Genomic DNA, 15601 nt, shown 5'->3' on the forward strand with positions numbered 1-15601 from the left:
CACATTTCCCAACAAGTAGGAAAAACATGAAATACTTGAGTATCTCACTGTAACGTTAATAAATGATGTTTCAAACCTTGTCTCCTGGGAGGCCATTCAATCTTTACCATTGAATAGTTCTGGTTTTGTCAAATGAAAGCAGATTGTTAGATGATTAAATGAATGTGCGTGCCTGCACCCATGTGGGTGATTTATATGTGTTTTGTTTCCAACCTTCTCTGAACCCTTTTACATAATAGAGGCAAAACAAAACACAGTGTAGTCCCTCTAGACCATCCCTAGCACTCAATATGGACACTTCCCTTTTCTAAGAAACTAGAATGCTGTGAGACTGATTTGAACCATTATTTGACCCCTTTACTGAACAACATATCCCCTCAGGCTCCTCTTCATGTAGTCTGTGCTTAGCTTGTATTTGGCATTTAGCTAGGGCAGGTCTAACCTGCAGAGAATTGGATAGAGAGCACTGTTTTTTAGAACCCTATGGCTGAAGAATCTCGATTTGGCTTTGACATTTGGACCTTAGTAAAAGAAGCAAATTCCGTATCTTTAGTCTCATCATGAGTCATTCGATACACATCCCTTTAGACCTGGTCCTAAAGAAGCCCTGAATTAAAGTTAAAGACAGATGCTTTCCTCACATCTTACTTGACTGCTTTAAAAAGGATTATTTCACACAAAGGTTGTTTGGTTGAAATAGATCAATAAATAGGATCAAAAAGTTATCTATTCAAATCATTAAAATAATTACTATGGGGGACCTATGACTCCTTTAGACACTTTTTACTTTGCTTTACAGGTCAAGAGAGAAGTATAAGTATACAAAAACTTTCATATTCTGAAGAGTAGGAGTCCTGCTTTGTGCTGAATTGGCATAGAGTTCATAAAAAGTTAAATAGCAAAAGATTGCACTGTGAAGCTATGCAGAACGTAGCTGTCTCTTAGATAAAAATTATACATGAGAAAGGAAATAAGATCTGCCGTCCTATTAATACAATAGTAGAGTAAGGCAATTCATTTAAGAAAGTAAAAGTCTGTTTGGAAGGTTATATTTGGGACGAGCCAATGGATAGAGGTGTCATTTGAGCAGAGGAAAAATGCATCTCTATTTTATGTATTTATAAGCTGTTTCCTTTGATAGCTTTGATTGTGTTTTGTAGCAAAATTAGGCACCTTATGTTGTTAAAGTGTAAACATAGAAGAAAGGAATAAACAAGGAATAAAGGAAAAAAGGAATAAACAAGGAATAACAAGGAATAACAAGACTGGAATTTGAAATTTAAACAGACATTTCTCTTTTTAGTAGATCTAGAGGTTGATCAAATCGCCCCAGATCTAGTTTCTAAAACTAGAAATTAATGAGGGTTTCAATTAATGATTACCAACTGCAGATGAAGTTGATTTGTTTCTACTGGTATTCAAAGTTTTTATTTACTTCCTAAGGTAAGATAATCATATGCTGTCTCTCCAATTTTTTTTTTTAAAGATTTATTTATTTATACAAGCACTGGGTACAGTCAGAAGTGCGGGAGGGTGAGAGAATCCACCAGAGCCAGAGCAGGGAGCAGAACAGGCAGACTGATGAAATACACTGCTGAGGGGAGCAGCAGGCATGGCAGGAGAGGTCTGTCGTGCCATGTGGGACTCTCTCCAGTGGCCAGGGATTAAACCAGTGCTGCCGAGGCTGTGGGCAGTTTTGCAGCCCAGCGCTAAACCGCTGTGCCACTTTGGAGGCCCTGTCTCTCCAATTTTGGCCACATAGAATATATTTTGTTCATTATCTCCTCAAAAATTGTTAGAAGACCTACTTATGAGGAGGATAGAATGGTAAATACTGATGTATTTATATTTTTAATTAAAAAAATTGCCAGGAAATATCTAATATGTAGAAGTACAATTGCAGGAACTGCAGATTCAAAGATGAGGTCTTATATAATAGTTCACAATCTAATGGAGAGCTGGAATGGCCTCATTTAGCGAGGATTAAGTATTCAGGAATTTTACTCAATTCAACTTAAGAAAGTAGTATTATTTTTAGGATTTTTTATTATATGATCCTTATTATATATAATATATATATTTCTTATATATATTTACATGTAACATATACTGCTTTATAGTTTTTATACTATATGTAGTGTATATATAAACATATATATATATATACACACTATATATCTAAAACCAAATTACCTCTGTTTAGATATGATCTGTTTTTCTCTCTGCCCCAGCCTTTCTTCCCTCTCTCTACTCTCTAAGCACATGCTTTTTTATTCACCTACTGTCTACAGAGCCTCTCATCTATGTTTCTTTCTTACCCTGTCAAAATTCAGTTTTATGAATTGTTACATTCATTTATATACTCAACAAACATTTCTTGACTATATGCTTTGTGCAGGCACAGTATATAGGATGTTAAAGAGAAATTGCACTGCTTACTTGCTAAAAATGGCAAGTCAGATATCATTCAAGTTACTGCAGTAGGGGAGAAGACTTCAGTATAGAATTAAACTCAACTTCATTGAAACAAAAAACAAGACTTTTTAAGCACTGGCTTGAACTAGTGAGAAAATGCTAGAGGAAGTTAGTCAATGTGATTTGGCCATCTGTGTTTGCTAATTGGTGCTTACTGAAGACAAGCTCCTACCCTCCTACAGAGACTGGGAGACAGGGATTCTATTTTTCTAGATGATTACATTTCAGTGAGATAGCTCCCAGGTCTTTGAGAAAGACATCTCTAGGTTGTAAAATTGGCAAGAGGCTAGTATAAAATTTACATCTCTAAAGGATAGAGTAAGAATTTATAATTGTACATTTTCTAAAGTAAATGCTGGGAGATAAGGAACCTAAACATAATCAGAAACAAACTTGTCAAAAGTTTAGTCAAATTGAGAGAAGTATTAAGACTGTACTAGTCAGAGATATAATAGCCAAAATATGTCAGACAAAAAATCCCTGCCCTCATAAGGTTTACATTTTAGAAGTCTATAATAACAAAAAGAAAAACAAATTAAATGTAAGTAAATAAGCAAACAATTATATCTGATTAAGTGCTATAGTAAAAAAACAAGGCGGGGAAGTGGGCATGGAACACAGTAGGTTAAAACAGTTCAGTCATAAGATGGGGACCATGAATGTTCTCCCAAATATAGCAAACTTTGAATGAAGTTCTGAGGGAATGAGATTAGGCAAGGGAATATCTAAGGGAAGAGAATTCCAGATAGAGTTTAAGAATAATTATATAATCTCTTAGTCAGGAGCATGCTAGGTGGGAGTCCCGAGGCCAGGAAAAGATAGTAGGATATGGTGTTGGGCAGGTCACAGAGGAGGCAGACCAGATAGTGTAGGAAAGCTTAGGTCACAGCAGTGACTTTGACTTTGTATGAGAGGGCTGAAGAGGAATAACATAGTCTTTGACTAACTTTATAATACGATTATTCTGACTCCCACACTAATGAAACTGTTATTGGGAGGGGTGATTGCAAAATCTAGGAAAGATACAGGTGGGTATCTTTAGGTGGTATGTGAAATCTTACATAAAGAAAGTAGTGTGAGGGCCTCCCCTGGTGGTGCAGCAGTTGAGCGCTGGGCTGCGAAGCTGCCCGCAGCCTCTGCAGCGCCGGTTCGATCCCCGGCCACCAGCAACAGTCCCATATGGCGTGACAGACCTCCTGCCATGCCTGCTGCTCCCCTCAGCAGTGCATTTCGTCAGTCTGCCTGTTCTGTTCCCCACTCTGGCTCTGGTGAATTCTCTCACCCTCCCCTGTTTGACTGTACCCAGTGCTTGTATAAATAAATAAATCAATCTTTAAAAATAATAAAATAAAGTTCTAACTGTAAATGTTTAAAAAAAAAGAAAAAAAAGAAAGTAGTGTGAACTAGAGGTTACAATGGATATCATCACTGTATAAATGTTATGTGAAATCACCGAAATGGATGAATATAATCGACCAGTATAGGTAGAAAACTGAATTGCTTTATTGCATGAAAAACAAGGAGGAAAAAAACCCAAACATTTAAGATGAAAAATTACAGCATAGTTGTGTGCTAATATAGAAAGCTTTCTTAAAGGAAGTACAGGGTGATGTGGGATAAAGAGGAAAGAACAGCTAGACCAATGTTTTTGAATAAATGAGAACTGCTAGGATTAAATGTACCAATGCAGAAATTGGCCTTAGTGAATAAGGTCAATGAGTGCATTTGTGGTAAAATGGGGAAGGCATAGATTTAGGCAGGTGAGTAGACGTGGAGGTAGGGACTTGTAACAGTACCATTCTATGTTCTTTCATCTTCAGGTTATGACTCAGTTCTTCCAACACAGTTTGCCAAGATATTCTGGACAATCTAGCTCAAATGTTCATACGGGATCACTGGTCATAAGTCATAAGTCACTAAGCAACTTTTGGGTTAGCTGCCTTCATTCATTTGAACATTCCTGGTCAAAGAGAAGTGTGATGTGTTCCAAGTCACAGAGGGAGAGAGAATAGTTTTCCTTGGAAGAGTTTATGACAGGTTCTGTGTCTATGTCTTAGAATGTGAAGGAAGACAGAAACACAAACAGAGGTAACAAAGTGCTGTGGGCTATGACATAAACATTACAGGAAAGAGTTTAAAAAAACTTAGGAGAATGATATCAGAGCAGAAAAGATTTCAGTTTGGAAAGCTTAGTAAAATTTTCAGAGACACTCCAAGAATAAAAAAAAAAATGGAGCCATAAAATATAGATCTATCACAATCTAGCAATCTAGGAACTGCAAGTTGCTCAACAGACCAGGTGCAGAAGGGCTGGGGTGGGGCAGAGGAAATGAAATGAGAAGTCAGTTTAGTGAGAAATAAGAAGGTGAGAGTGTAAAGAGCCTTAATAGGCCATGTAAAAGAATTTTTACTTCATCTTGCATGTGACAGGTAGCTAAAAGCATTTTTAATCATATTTACATTTTAATGAAGATCTTTCTGGTATCATAATAGAGGTTCAATTGTAGGAAAAAGAGGCTCAAAACTGTTTTAAATAGTCCAGGAAGGGCAAGCAAGGATCTAAACTAAAATGGTAGTAAAAAGGATGAGAGTTGAAAACTAATGTAAGAGACATCAGAATATAGTTAATGAATTTCTTAATCAGATAGAAGACAGAGTATAGACTGTCTACAGTAGTGACACAGTGAACCACATATATGTGCTTAAAATGTAGAACTTCATAGAATAAACACAGTGATAAAAGTATCATATCTGAAAATATTCATGTACTCAAAATAATTCATGCAAGATACAAAAAAATCACCCAAATAAATTGCTGCCTAGACTTTATGGCCTTCATATAAAAATGCAATACATAAGAAGCCCTTATAAACGTGACAGTTTTACAGGCAGAAATCTAACAAATTATTTTGATATTAAAACAGGAATTATTTCATCAATGGGGTAATCCCTCAAAAGCATTTGGTAGTAATGATTACACTTGCTATTTTGAATAGTTGTATATATTTTGTCATTCAATCCTAACATTATTTCTCTTGGGGTAATAGAAATCTATTTACAGATGAGAAATCAGAAACAGAGCAGTTAAAAAATTTGTTTAAGTTAGTAGGGATTTCCTTTCTGCTAGAGATATTAATAAGAGAGAGTCCCAGTTTTTGAGTAACTAGCTCTGTAAAAGGAACATACAGGTATATAAACAAATAAAATTATGTACAGTCAGTGCTAAAAATAACCATTGGGTTTATGAATGAAGGATTGGATAATAATATACTAATAAAACATTTTAAAAAGATTTGATGAATCTTAGCTCCAAATGAATCTTTTAGAGGACTTCAAAGTAGAGAAGAAATATGAAAGAAGCTGAAGATAATCAAGAAATTGAGAATCAGGATTTTTGGGAACCAAGTGTGAAGACACAGAGATCAGATGTGCAGGGACAAGGGAGGCTGCTGCTCCTTGTAAGTGGACCATACTAAAGGCCAAGACAGCAGTTCTCAAAGTGTATTCTTTGCACATCTGGGGTCTGAAAGCTTCTTTTGGGAAGCATGTAATGTTAAAAGTAGTCTATAATCCTAAAACATATTTGACAGACATTTTCTTGAAAATGAAGAAAGTAAACTTGTCACTATATGGTAAACAACTGACAGCATTTGTTGCCACTGACAAAATTCAAGTTTTCAAGAGAAAATTAGATTTTATGAAAACCTGTATCTGCTGCTGTGAGTTTGACAGCTTCCTAGTATTTAACATATTTTTATGAGATCTGGGGTGATACCAATGAATGTGATTTTTTGGTACTGTATAATAAAATCCATCAACTTTTGGAATAGCTGTATAACTCAGTGAATCAATATTTCCCATATAACCAAGGCAGGATATTACAAAATCAGACATAGGTAAAAGTTCTTTTAAAGTTCAATTTAGACCAACAGATTTTACAGAGTAAAAAAGTCATTGATATCATCTGAGATCACATATTTCAAATACCCTGTAAGATAAAAAGTATCATTTGTTAAGATTTGGTATGGTATCAAAGAAGGATATCCACAATGGCCTGAAAAAGGCTATATAATATATTCCTTCCTTTGTCAACTACCTATCTCTGTGAGGTATAATGTTTTCCATGTGTATCAACCCAACAAAATATTACAATAGATTGAATACAGAAGATAAAAGAATTCAATTGACTGATATTTTAAAAAGTTTTAAAGAAATATAAACCATGCTGCTCTGCTCACTATCATTTAAGGTTTTGGAAAATATATGACTATTTTTCTAAAAATGCCATTGCTGTTATAAGAGAGCTGTTGTTAACTCTCAGTGTGCTAAAATTTTTCATTTCCATTTTAGTTTTTAATACAGTAAATGTAGATATATTTAAACTATATAAACAAAAGCATTTCGAAGTAATCAATAAATGTTAGCTACATAAAAGATTCTGGAAACCAAAAAGCATGTAAACCATTGTACCAAGTAAGTTGTGTACTTTTCTCTAGGGCGATGAGCAGACTAACAGATTTGTATTTAGAACATGACTCAGGCTGAAAATGGGCTAGGACACTGCCACTTTGATGAAAGCTTACGGGGGTTTATCTTGTAAGTGAAACTTGGAGGAGAGGTTATTTTCTAATTTCAAAAGCTAAACAGACTTAAATTAGGTGCAAAATGTTCCATGCTATACAGATTCCTACTCCAGCATAAATGGTTTCTGAAGGTTCTAATATATTCATTACACTTAAGAAAAAATAGTTAAGTAACAATAAAAGTTCATTGCAGATGCTCAACTGGGAAAGAGGCGAAGACAGGCAGAAACTGTCTTCAGATATCTTAAGGGTGTTGGTGTGGAAGAAGGAATTAAACTTATCTGCTCCAGTGAACATAATAAGCTCCAATGGTTGGAATTTATAGCCAGGCAGATTTCAGAACTTTGTGACAATTAGAAAGTTGAACAATAGAATGAGCTGTCTTATTTGCTTACTAATTCTTTGAAAAGAGCTACTATTTATAATGCTAACTCTATGCCTGTCAGGCTATTAGGCACTTGACTTGATATCACTCCATTTCATTCCTACAATAACCCTAAGTGATATTTTATAAATTAGCAAATGAGCTTACGTTTCAGTCTTTAATAACTTACCATACTCATTCAGCAAGCAAAGATGGAGCCAGAATTCTGAGGTTCTGTGATTCCCCTACTTAGGCTTTTGCTTCTAGTTTTCATATGAAGAATGGGCCTGTAACTGTAAAGAAAATTGTGACAGAAAGAATTAAAATCTCTCCACAATTTCTTTAAAGTGCTAAGATTTTTTGAACTTAGTGTTTTGGGATGGGTATTCTTTTATCCCATTGGGGAAGGGATCGCCTATTTATATTTTTAAAGTTTTCACAATTCCTAGAATAGTTTGTTTTCAATAAGCATATGTTAAATAAATGAAAATTTATAATTACGAAAAAAGAAATGGAAAGCACTGTTTAGAAGGACTGTTAGTATGCTATTTTAAATCACTCTAGCAATCAAAAATTATATTTAATATAGATCAATATTAGTTGGTTTGACAAATTAGAAAATGAGTGAAAATCACTATTGTTACAAATCTTTAATTCATCATTTCTGTATAGAAATAACCTTGGACCCAGGGAAAGTGATTCTTTTTTTTTTAAGATTCATTCATTCATTCATTCATTCATTCATTCATTCATTTATTTATTTATACAAGCACTGGGTACAGTCAGAAGCGCGGGAGGGTGAGAGAATTTACTGGAGCCAGAGCGGGTTGCAGAGCAGGCAGAAGGACCGAAGTACACTGCTGAGGGGAGCAGCAGGCGGCAGGAGAGGTCTGCGCCCCATGCGGGACCCTCCTCTGGTGGCCGGGAAGCAGCCGGGGATCGAACCAGCGCTGCAGAGGCTGCGGACAGCTTCGCAACCCAGCACTCAACCGCTGGGCCACCGGGGAGGCCCGGAAAGTGATTCTTTAAGACTTTTATTAAATTGTTTTGCATGGTGACCTGATACAATTGAGTTTGCACATTGGACAAGCCACAGAGGTTTTGCCCTCATATATTTTTGTAAGAATAATAAGCCGTTGGCTATTTTTAGCTTCCATGACATTGCTCAGACAGTTCTTACGGGATTAAAGAGGGAGAGATTGACTAAATACTTGTAATATGATGCGGGTTTCCTCCAAATTATTTATTTTTTTTAACAACATGAAATTAAGTTTCTGCTTAATTGAGGCAACTCTGTATCTGACTTAGAGACACAGGGTCATATTCAGGTATATGCTAACAAACCACACCATAACTAAGGCAGCCATAGTCCTCCATGTCCATTGTGACTAATTTTTTTAAAAATTATTTATTTATTTATACAAGCACTGGGTACAATCAGAAGCGCGGGAGGGTTAGAGAATTCACCAAAGTCAGAGCAGGGAACAGAACAGGCAGACTGACGAAATACACTGCTGAGGGGAGCAGTGGGTGCTGCAGGAGAGGTCTGCACGATATGTGGGACCCTCGCACAGCGGCCAGGGATAGAACCGGCACTGCAGAGGCTGTGGGCAGCTTCGCAGCCCAGTGCTCAACCGCTGTACCACCAGGGGAGGCCCTCCATTGTGACTCTTCCCCTCTCTGTTCTTCCCCAATCTTCTACTCTGAGATAGTCCTTTCTATAGTCAGATTTCTATGGTTTGTTATTGACTTGGTTTAATTTGACTCTGTTTTGTTTCTCTCTATTCAACATGTAAGTGACACCATTGGTAGTTTTCTTTCTCCCTCTGACTTTTTTTTTTCTTTACTTAGCATAAACCCCTGCAGTTTCATCTATATTGAAACAAATGACAAGAGTTCATCTTTTCTATAGCATAATCCACTTATCTGTCTTTGGACATTTATGTTATTGCCCTACCTTGACTATTGTAAAAAATGCTGCAATGAAAATAGGAGTGCATACAACCCTTTGAATTAGTGCTTTTGTTTTCTTTGGGTAGATACATAGATACGGAATGGCTGGATCATATGGTGGATCAATATTTAATATTTAGAGAACTCTCTATACTGTTTTTCCATATGGGGTGAATGAGTCTATAGTCCCAAAAACAGTGTAAAGAGTTTCTATTTCTCCACATCCTTTCTAACATTTGTTGTTTCTGGACTTTTTGGTGTGAGCCATTTTTACAAGTATGAGGTGATTATCTCTTTGTGGTTTTGACTTGCATTTCCCTGACAATCAGTGATGATGAACATTTTCTCATGCCTACTGGCCAACTGTATGTCATCTTTGAACAAATGACTATTTGACTCTACTGCCCCTTTTAGCTGGAAATTCATTTTATGTCATACAAGTCTGGATATCCTGCCTTTCACATATTAGAAACTTTTCTTCCATTTCTTGAGTTTCTTTATCATTGCAATTTTGAACTCTACTATAGTAGGATGAAATATCTTTGTGGTTGGATTCTGGAGATTTGATCTCTGTGTGGTGAAATAGTATCTTCAGTACTCAAAGTGCCATGTATAGTATTTTCCATTCTTTCCATTTCGTAGCTTTCTGCAAAATGTGATCTCTACTCTCTCCTCTCGAAGACATTTAGAGGCTGATGCCCTGTCTGTGGTTGGCCTGACTTAAAGTAATGGGAAAAGAACTGAAATATAGACATTTCTCCTATCTTGTTGCTAAAATTCCCATGCAAGCAGTAGGCTTACATCAACATCTGTTGAAATAAACAAAAACTCCTCATGATAAAGAGTATTAAAAATGAATTATTTTAAAAAGTACTTAATGATGCTCGAGGACTTGATTACTCCATTGAGTATGTTTATAAACATATTTTAAATTGGTAGATATTTTCTTAGTTTAGACAGGTTCTATTCTAATTAACAAAACTATTCTCATTAGGATATTTACCCCCAATATCAAATCAGAAAGCATTGGGCAGACAGAGGAATAGGGTTCGAAATTTGTCCTAAATTAAAGCTTGAACATGACTAAAATTGTTATTGAATTTAAGGCTATATCTACCACAGAATTCAAATGCAGTGCAAAACTGCCATTTACTGTTGAATGACTCTGCCTCAGTAGCTAAGCAAAACAGGCTTGGTTTTAAGCATCTCATTTCTTAACTTTTAATCATTCTCTCCTCTTTTTATCTATTCCCAAAAGCTCTTTATAACATAGGGTTTGGTGACTGTGCATACTTAACATTAAGACTACTACCACTGTCCTGGTATTTGTCTGCCATCCCTGCCACATGAGTCTACTTCCTTGTTTTTGAGTTGATACCTTTGAGAAGATCCTCAAATGCTAAAATATCTGAAAATCCTTCAAGATCATATAATGCAAAATATTTTTACAATACCTGCAATATTCAATCTTCTCAGTTCTTGGGAAATATTACTTTCTCATTAGAACATGACCTGAATTTATATAGTCTTAAAATTTGTGTACTTAATTTCCAGATATACAAACATTTTGAAATTACTAACTCCCTCCTATTTCTATATTAACTAAAATACTTAATATTTGTATAATTGTGTATATATAGGCATGCATACACATATACATATTTATATATTTATTTCACTTACATGTACATATACATAGGTGTGGAATTGCTGGAATTTCTATACATGTGCATAGGTGTGTATATAAATACATACACAGATGTAATTTTAAAGTACATGCCCTAATTATCTAACTAGGGTTCAAAACACACTTAGAAGTGTTTTCAAATGTAGAAAATGAAGCTTATTTCAAAACTGCTGGGAGATTCATGGAGTGATTTGGCATTCAACTTCTTTTCATTCTCAAACAGTACTTTTGCCATCATAAAAGAAATACTGACTTATTTTCAGTGGATGATGTTGCATAGAAAAAGGCTTCTTTAGACCTTCAAAGGGAATACAATGTGTTGTATATTGAATCGCAAAGACTATTTAGGAAATAATTAATGGTACCAAATCAAGAGCTTTATAGTCATCTGAAATAATATTTTCAGAGGGCATCTGATTTCTTCCCAGTCATTTTTCATACATTCATCATTTAATTATTGAGCACCTCCTATATGGCAGTTACATTAGCCTGCCAATAGAATTTATTGAGTTCATAATAATAATTGCTGCTATTTACTGAAAGTTTTAAACACACCATATCACTTAATCTTACCTTTAGTAAGGTAAGGTTGGTCTATGAGTCAGGTTTCTCCAAAGAAAAAAAGCCCTATGTATTACATGTATATAAGTAGATAACCACACATATACACACAATGTAATGGAGGAGAGTGAAATAAATGTTAAGGATTTGGTTTACACAGTTGTGGGTCCTGATAGATACATAATCTCTAGACCAAGCGAGCAGGCTGGAAATCCAAGGGCCCATGTTCCTTATCTTGAGTTCAAAATCTGCCTGCTAGAAACCCAGTCAAAATGTTTGTGTTTCAGCCTAAAGGCAGGATTGTTTCTCCTTCAAGAAAGCTCATTTAATCTTCATTTAATCCTTTAGCTGATTGGATGGGGCTACCAATATCATAGAAGGTAGTTTGCTTTACTCAAAGTCAATCGATTTAAATGTTAGTCACATCTGGACCTCCCTGGTGGGGCAGACGGTTGATCGCAGTGCAGTGAAGCTGTCGGCGACCTCTGCAGTGCCAGTTCGATCCCCACCAGCCTCGGAGCAACCCACATGGTGATCAGACCTCTCCTGTCTCGCCTGCTGCTCTCCTTAGCAGTGTATTTCGTCAGTCTGCCTGTTCTGTTCCCCGCTTTGTCTCTGGTGAATCCACTCACTCTCCAGTGCATCTGGCCTGTACCCCGGTTCTTGTATAAATAAAATAAATCTTAAAAAAAAAAGTTCTGATATTTAAAATAAATAAATAAATAAATAAATAAATGTTAGTCACATCTATCCATAAAACAGACCTTCACAGTAGCCACTGAATTGGTTGGTGTTTGACCAAACAACTAGTCATTATACTCCAGTCAAGTTGACACATAGAATTACACTTCACAACTGATATCCCTAACTATATTATACATGAAGATATTGAGGCTTAAAAAGATTTTTTGGGGGGGATTTACTAAGATAATAATTGAGAACTTAGGGATTTGGGCCAATTTTGTCCTAAATCCAGCATGTTTTTCTCTACATTACCATCATGGTGGTATATTACAAAGCCAGATATAGATTTTACATTTTAAGTGCTTGAATTATTTTTGATTGAGGATGTCAGGTTGCAATTATTAATTCATTCATACAGTAAATATTCTTGGAAGTCTACTATGCATAGGATACCACGCCAGGAGCTAGAGATAAAACAGACAATGGTCCTGCCCCCTAGTGGGAAAAAAGACAATAAACAAACATCAGAGCCAACTGTGTCAAATGCTACATAGGAAAATGAAATCTTGTAAAGATGATAGGTGTGATCCTGTGGTAGTATTTGAACAGATGAGGTAGAATTTGAACAGTGATCAATGAAGGGAGAGTATAAATCATGCAGATGGATAGAGAAAAACATTATTTTCAGTTAAAAGGAAAATCAAGAGCAATGGCTTTGCAATGGATGAATGTTTGGTGTGCCTTAGGCACAGTAGAAAACCAATGTAGTCAACAAGAAAAGACTGAAGCAGGTTTACAGTGTAATAGATTCATGTAACACAAATACAACATAACTGTTCTAAAGACACAGGAAATATATAAGTGCTTAGTTTAGGCACCCTGAGTAAAGGAAAGATTCTTGAAAAATGAATTCTAAGTAGGATATTCAAACTTAGCATAAAAGCGGCCTCCCTGGTGGCACAAGCATTAAGACGCAACCTATAAAGCAATCCACAGCCACTGCAGCATGAGTTCGATTCCCAGCCAGCCAGGGAGCAACCCACATGGCTCAGCAGACCTCTCTTGACTCATCAGCTGCTCCCCTCAGCAGTGTACTTCGGTCAATCTGCCTGTTCTATTCCCCACTCTGTCTCTGGTGAATCCTCTCACCTCCCACACCTCTGGCCTCTCACCTCCCACACCTCTGGCTCGCTCTTGTATGCATAAATAAATAAATCTTTCAAAAAACAAAATTAGCAAACAAATAAGCAAACATGAAAAATGGGAATGACTTAGGTAAATTCACTAAATCTAGAGGTATATCAGATTAAAATGGAGAAACACAGTTAAGTATAATGGTTTCACAGAGAATATATAATCTGGAGAAGTTATGCTGGTGATTGGAGGTCAAGGGATCTTAGAGGACACCAAGTAAGTGTGTTGCAGGCAGAATGTGTGTATTTAGGCAGGTGACAAAACTTGGTGTGAACTGGTTAAAAGGAAGTTAATGGAGGACTCAAGTATAGAAGGACGACATGATACTGGGGAGTAGAAGATCTGGAGGAAATAGGGGTTGGGGGAGTGGACATCATCAGCCATTGATGGAGAGTGAAGCTGTTACTCTTTGGCACAGGAGTCCTGCAGAGCAACAAAACTCCAAAACCTTAGCAGTGGATGATACCAATTTCAGCTGTGTCCCCTGCAAAAGCGAACACCATCTGCCACGGAGGCGGAACAGTGGTGGATTGGAATAGCAGTCCAGACTCAATTTTGAAAACTTGGCTATGACTTCAGATGGCAATGTGACTAAAGTTTGCAGGATGGAAAAGCATCCTGTCATAGCCAACTTATCGTACGTTCTCAAACAGAAAACAAACAAACAAACAAAGCCCTTGCCCAATTTTCAGATGTCCTGTGGTTTTATGCTAAGACAAAGCTCTTCAAAACAATAACTTAATTTCCAAATAACATATTTCTAATTCTGTTTCAGTAAGACTCTATCATACAAAATTAATTAGTGGGTTGTAGGTGTGTCAGGATAATGGGGCATTTGGAGGGGAAGGCCTGACTCAGAATGTTGGTAGCCACCATCTGTTTCATGGTAGACCATTAAATAGGCCAATTTATTCTTTAGCGTTTAATTCTGGATTTGGAGTATCCGACAGCAGAACAAGCTATAATAAGTCATGCATTCAAACGTAACGGAATTTCATGAAAACTATTTGATCTTGTTTCTTTAAGATAAACCCAAAGGAACTGAGGTATCCATTTAAGGCAAACAGCTGCAAAAATAGATTAAATATCTATTTTCCTGCTTTCTGTTCTTTAGAGGGATAACCAAGAAGTATTTGGGGGGACTGAAAAGGGGCCTTGTGTGAGATACACACCCTGGGCAGCCAACACTGGCTGGCTGAAACCCCTGAAGTGCCATTTGAGCAGAAGGAAAATTCTGCTTGTCTTAGAAACTACTCATCCATCCCTGGGGCTTAATTGCCCCAGGTGTTGTGGCCATCTGCCAGACTTATTTACAACAAATGTTTGCTTTAAAAACAGGATATTGAAATCTCACAGCTTCTAAGCTTAGGGCATGGTCAAAGAGCATATGGAATTAAAATTAAAACTTGGCTCTTTATCTACCACACCTACAATACCTGCTATTCAAGGGACAAGAGAGATTGATTAGGCAGGGTGAGCTGATGACATAAACTGAAAACAGGCGAATGTTCCAAGGTTAGAAGGTGAAGAATTCAGAGAGACACTGGAAACTGAAAGCTTAGGAAATAAAAATCCTCAGACAGAATTATTCCTTCAACAATCGTGATGAGAACAACTGGTCACTTAGGTTTACACTAGTAAACATTTCACAGACAAAAACAAGGAAGAGGGTGGGATGTTGATTAATGAAAAGAAATACACATTTTTTAAATAACTGAAGATCTCATAAAATGTATTTAGGATATTGTGCTATAGTGCTCTGCCTCCAGGAGTGTAAATGCCTGCAACATAATTAACAAAAAATGTCATTTCAGCAAGAATAGGGTATTCGGTCATTCATGAATAGGCAATTTTAGAATCAGTTTCAATCTGCTTTAATAGAGTGAAGAAAACAAATGCAAACCCAGCTATTTTCTATTTAAAAAAAATCTTTCATGGTTTAAAAAAGAGAATGAAATGAAAATAAAGAAATACAGTAAAAATTAATAAGATTAAGGTTAAAAATAAATGTTGCAAATATCTAATTCTATTAAGCAATTAGGTGGTGAACAATAAAGATAAAATCCTAGCACTTTAGTACCAAATATTTCTAAGGGAGAG

Source organism: Talpa occidentalis, unplaced genomic scaffold, assembly GCF_014898055.3.
Source record: "Talpa occidentalis isolate TD23 unplaced genomic scaffold, MPIMG_talOcc4v2.1 talOcc4.16, whole genome shotgun sequence".
In the NCBI taxonomy this organism is placed as follows: Eukaryota; Metazoa; Chordata; class Mammalia; order Eulipotyphla; family Talpidae; genus Talpa; species Talpa occidentalis.